We start from the raw sequence: 6,515 nt of genomic DNA, 5'->3' as shown, positions 1-6,515 counted from the left end.
TTTTTGTGTCTGGTTTGAATTGGATGGGCTCTTGGTTCATATCCCTCAATGTCAAGAGAGAACATTTGGGAAGGTATTTTGATCAAATACATGAAAGCGCTCGCGTAATGTTGCGAAATGCTTTGAGGCTGACAACTACACTACTGTGTTTAGGGGAGGTTTTTTTTTTTTTTTCCCCTGAAAGTGATGACAGCTGCATCATGTGAATGCATCAGCTCATTATGTAACTTCAGCAGGCCTGTTAACAGCTGTGCCTTTTACAATAGGCTCTGCTGTGGGATGGACACAGATTCTCATTCATCCTAGGTCCCGTGAGTGCTATATTTTAATTCAAAGTCTGTTTTAGAATTGCAGGGGGTTATGAGGGCAAGTGTGTCATATATTTAGCTGAGGTTTGACCTTTCCTGCCATGTACACACAGCTAATCTCTCCTCCAGCTGCAGAAACACAATGCACTAGATAAGATCTAAGATTTTCCATATAAAATATGCTGGTGCATGTCTTTAAGTTTTGAAGAATACCTGCCAAACTCAAGATTTGTCGTTGGCGAAACATAAGCACAAGGATTAATGAGTAAATGTAATGAGGGCCTATTACAGGGCAAAGTTGCCACCGTTAAAATCTTTAAATCTTTAGACCTGGGTTCTTAGGTGGCATACAAGTGTAAAAGGTTAACCATATCTGCATAAAGACAACATAGCTGACTTGAATGTGTACTTTATTCTTGATTGACTGCTTCATGTGTGTACACTGTACAAAACACATGACCAATTTGCATAGGACAGCAAGTTAGATAGATGCTAAGCTCCTAAACCAGGGGTGTCCAAAAATTTCCTCTAGGGGCTGCATACAGAAAAAATTAACAATATAAGGGCCATTTTAAAAAAAAAAGCAATTCATCACACATTGTCTATATAATGTGGTTATTAAAAACAATCTTGATATTTCAACGTTTTTTTTTTTAAAACAGGGCCATTTTTTTCACATGTATAACCCTGCCTACAACCGCATAGTTTTTTTACTTTTAATTGCAAATTTTAATTGCATACAGTCGGGCCATGAAAATATGCATGGGGGGCTGCAAATGGCCCCCGGGCCATAGTTTGGACACAAACATTCTAAACTGTTAGATTCCTTGCCAATGAGGAGTCAGGGCTCCTTATTTTTGGTGATATCAATGGTTTGAAATATAAATTAAACAGCAGCAAAATCCATTGGCTTTTCTCTATCTCAGTGGGCGGCAATTTTCTCCCTAGTTGTGAAATGAAATGAAATGTGAAATGTTCCTAGGTTAAGCCACACCCTAAAGACTCGGAATCTTCACGAGTCCCAGAAGAAGAGTCTGAGTCAAGTCTCGAGTCTTAAGTGGACGAGTCGAGTTGCAAGTCTCAAAGATGATCGATTTAAGTCTTTCATGAGTCCTAGCCATGAGTCTTTGCATCAATGCACATTTCGTAAACTGTCAACACACATTAACTATTAATTAATTGTCAAACATATCGAAAACTAGAGCCAATCCAGAGAAACAAGTGTTAATTTTGAGCAGTCTAAATTTACCAAGTAACCACTAAAATAGCTTTGGCACGTTGTTTATTTATTTAATCATTTATTTAATAGTTTAATAATCCAGTCTGCAATTCTAGCAGATAGTAATTACAATTGCCAGAACACCCAACAAATTGGTGTAGTTTTGTGGTTTGCAGGTCAACTAATTGCAAGACGTTTTTCCTCTTGGGTTGGAAGGTTTGGGGGATGGGGCGGTACGGCTAAGCTAAGGAATGTTATTCCAGTTAAGACATGATTTGGGGGATGTGCCTATGGTGAGGAAGCACTTACTGAGGCAACACAACTGTCCTCCCTCCCTCTCTCTCTCTCTCTCTCTCTCTGCGACTGAAATGTTCTCAGCAGCACGGATTTAAAAAATGTCACCTGTTCAATTTAACAACTGCAATGAAATCTGAACTAGCTTGAAAACTGCTGCTCAACAAAAATGATTCTGCCCCTCTTGAAATGGCAAGTTTGGGGCTGACAGCCAGAACAGAAACAGGAAGAGGAAGTCTGACAAACACATACAAAGGAAATGACTCCAAAAAACAGCACAATAATGAATCTGAGACCAGGTTATTTATACAGATTCGTTTCACATGCGAGTCACTGGTCTGTAGCAAAATATACATGGCAAAAAAAAGAACACTCTCCATTCTATCCAATGAAACATATTCAGCAGAATAATTATACCAATGAAACAGATTGAGCTCCAAACTGAAATTGCAGCCATTTCACTGCATTTAATTTATACAGCAAAGATGAACAGCGTTTGCAGCAAGAACAAAGGAAAGAACAATTCCTCTTTGTCGTCATTATCATTCTTGGTGGGAAAAATCTGTGCTGCTATTGTGTGATTGGTGGACACAAAAGTTGAGGGTGTGAGCCTTCCAATCCAGTCACTACAATGGCTTTGTGTGACCCAAACATTCCTTCTGCATTACATTAACTTTAAATTCGATTTCCCTGAGACGTACTCAAATAATAACCTTGGTGCTGAGTTTGATAAGAAGTAGATATCTTCAATGTTTTATCTCAGTTAAAGACATAACAAAAAAAGTTGCCCAACCAATTAGTTCCTATCTACAATTTAACATAATAGATATAATTAACTTGCATTTTTTTGTTTTGCTTTTGGTGGCTTTTGTACTACCGAAGTGCGGCGCAAGGCGAACAGCCAAGAGCCTTTCTGGCTTGTTATGTGAAACATAAGAGCTCACTAAGTAAGGGTGGAAGAGACTGTGGAGGCAGGACATTCCAAAACACTGAATCACATCAAGTTGTTAAAAAAAAAATCTAAACAGCTTAAAAGCGCCTTCTCTTTAAAGCAAATGGAAACCAACTAAACTCTTTGTATACAGTACAAATGGGGGTTCAGGACTGTTTTTTTTCCGTAGACCTCCCTCCACTTGGCATTTACTTGATGCATTACAGAAACGATGTAAATATTTCTAAATGTTTTTTTGTCACTGTATTCATTTGAATTATTAATGCAAATCATGAATAGCAGGCTTTATAAGAGTTGTCTGCACATGCATATATATATATATATATATATATATATATATATATATATATATATATATATATATATATATATATATATATATATATATATATATATATATATATATATAAATATATGAAAGAAGGTTTAATCAGGCCCTCAAGATGATTTTCTGAAGATTTCTTAGCAGGCTTCCTGGTGCACCAACAAATCTAAGAGTCCACAAAAAGTCTTAGGTTTTACAAGCAACGCAAAGATCTGCGCTGCAAATTATAAGCTGAAATAACTTGCTCACCGCTTCACAAAACAGGTGCATTAGTATTAGCATTTAGCTTCATCGTGCTACTGCTCAGCGCAGGTAAAATCATCCTGAAGAGATTCCCAATGGATGGGGGTCGCAATCCGAGCTCAACTGCTAGCACATAGCTCCAATGTATTTGACATGACCTCATTACTTCATGTTTTTTTTTAAATATATATCGTTACGTAGCTGACACCTAGTGTCCAGAATGAGACACTACAGTACCATTTTATTCTGTTCCAAGTCTTTGGCGTTCTTGCAGTTGTTCAACCACAGATTTTGATTGGGGCCTTTTCCTTCCTCTGAATATTTATCTCTGATTGTATTTAATTGTTTATCTATTATGTGTTGTATACAAAATTTCCATTTGTTTCATGCACCGAAAAATGTAATTTTCCTGTCATTAAACTAGATTTGCTGATACATGCAAAACACTTGTTAAAAGCACACATACCCCCTGAAGTGCCTTCAAGTGTCCCCACTGAAAACCACACGTCTAACAAACTGAACTACTGTGTGGAATTTGTTGAACGGAACGCATAGTTGATAGCGCTCGCTAACTTATTCTGTTCCATGCACGGAAAAAGTTGGTTACACGTTTATTGTGCCTTCTGCCGTTGATTGTAAGAGCATTTATTCATTCTGTTCTTCACTTTACATTGCTGGAATGAATAACTAAAAATTAATTCAAATTTTCAAACAAAGTAAGCGTAATTGAATAATTTGCTATTGGTCGCTAACCAAAGCCACGGCATCCTGGCAGAGGAATTACCGCCTTGAGGGTATCCATATGAGACAAAGAACATGTAGCTAAACAGGTCTGAACGGATGACGACTATTATACAAATTCTTCTTCCCACGAAGCTTCAAGCACGCTAGTATTTTTGTCAAATGTTTTCAGGTCCCCAAAAGACACACAGTATAATATATGTACTCTTTCCTTAACTCAGGGGTGTCCATACGTTTATTCGAGGGGCACATAGGTCAAAAAAGGAGGACTCAGGGGCCACTTTAAACTTCGGCTTTATCAAACATGCTAAAATCAAGCAATTAAAATACATGATTTGATAAACCACTACATAACATTTTGTTGATGTTTATAAGGAGAACATTTAAGAATTTGTCAATGTTTTGCAATGGCCACCTGCACAGCATCCCAACTAGATGAGAGCCACACTTGTAGAGAACAGAATCCTAAATCCACCTCCAGATTCATAACCAAGACAAGAGCAAATTTTGCTTCTAAATTTCAATAATCTTTTTTCACCTATGTTTGGAGGAGAAATTGTGACTATTAATTTAATAGTAAATAATCGTATAAATATAATAATTTATTATCATTTTTGCATATTTAGTATTTACAGTAGGTAAACAAATTCATTATATATATATATATATATATATATATATATATATATATATATATATATATATATATATATATATATACTGTATATATATATATATATATATATATATATATATATATATATATATATATATATATATATATATGTGAAATTACTATTATGATATAATTAACTTGCCTTAACCATAACCCTGCCGAATGGCATTTTTAGTTTATACCAAGGGCCACTGAAAAATGAATGGCGGGCCGCAAATGGCCCCCGACCCACAGGTTGGACACCACTGTCCCAATCATGACGCTTTTTTTTTTTAACCCAAAATGGTGCTAAAAGACATAACTCGCTGCATTTATTTCAAGTATGATAGCAATGCTTTTTGAGACACAAAAGCACAATTGACCTTTTTTCTGACATGCGGCGGCCATTAAGTGGAGCATAAAAAAGGAAGCTCCTAGAAAGTAGCAAAAAACAGACAGTGCATTTGGTGAAAGAGGAACAAACTGAAGGTGAACTCAACCGTCTCAGCCAGGCCAGCCGCTCATTTTCTAGTTAGCGCAGAACTGATGCACTGAGCAAAAACCTTGTTTCTAGTTCAACCCGTATCACGTGGGAGCTCAGTAAACCACATACACCTCATTTTTGTTAGTACTGTACGATGACACATCTAGTTTGCTTTTTCTTGATTTTACCCATTAACAGATCAGTTGCTATAATATGTGTCATCACTTGTTATTAAAGGTAGAAAGGGATGTTGACAAGTGGGGCAGAATTGTTCCACTGTCTCATTAACCAAATTTAACCTGTTTGTGGGCCAAAACTGGCCCGCGGGCTGTATGTTTGACACCCTTGCAGGGTTTGGACAGGTATTAAACTCAAAGAAATCAATTTGAAAATATTCTTTCAATATTATGTTATATGCAGCTCATTATTGTGAATGTAGCAGTATAATCCACCTTTTTTTTTTGCCACTTGCTGAAAATCACATCACATTTGCTCTCGGTTCGAGTCATGACCAATTAGAAGTCAGCCTGCAAACGTCATGTGACAAAACTTTGAAAACAGAACTAAAACCCCGAGAAATGGACATATGCTGACAGGAAGAAGATTTAGCTAGAAATAGGCCCTGTGTTTAAGTTACTAGAAAAACAAACCACCAGCCTAGCTTCTTCTTCTTCAGGGTATTTTGTGATGAGGGGGGCTTAAAAGTGTACTTGAGTAATTCAAGAATCTTAAAAAAATGTTTGGGATCATTTTTCCTTCCATGAATTAGTGTACATGTCCAAAAATAACGTCAAGCCGATCTCAGCTACAATGGTTATTGCTCTAAATGACAGTAAAACATGACAGAAATTCAATGAAAAGCCCAACTTCAAAATAAAAGCAGTTTAGCAAATAAGATATGGACACGAATGCCTTAGGTTGCTTGGTAGCATTTTGCGATGTAATACTGTAGCTCGACTGGTCTTTCTACCGCAACTGTCGGGAGCAACCAATACAAAAACACAACTTTTTTCTGATATCACATTCCATTCCCATTTCAAGGCGCTAATAAACAATTTAATTATGCTGGCATTGACATACGGCACTTGTCAGTGTTTATCGGTGGCTGTGGCTCCGTTATAGCTAGCATAAATTAGTCGCAAGCTAGCAGTGTTCAATTGCTCCATATAGGCTTTTGTGAATAAATGATGTTGCACACTTAAATGCTTAAGACTCACACAGTTGCCATTTTTACCAATCACTCAAATTTGGCAAATTTGGCTCATAGACCATAAATTTTGAAGTAGGGTTTGAA

Source organism: Hippichthys cyanospilos, chromosome 5 (assembly GCF_059441005.1).
Source record: "Hippichthys cyanospilos isolate Australia breed blue-spotted pipefish chromosome 5, RoL_Hcya_1.0, whole genome shotgun sequence".
NCBI lineage: Eukaryota > Metazoa > Chordata > Actinopteri > Syngnathiformes > Syngnathidae > Hippichthys > Hippichthys cyanospilos.
Note: the sequence above shows the minus strand (reverse complement) of the source record.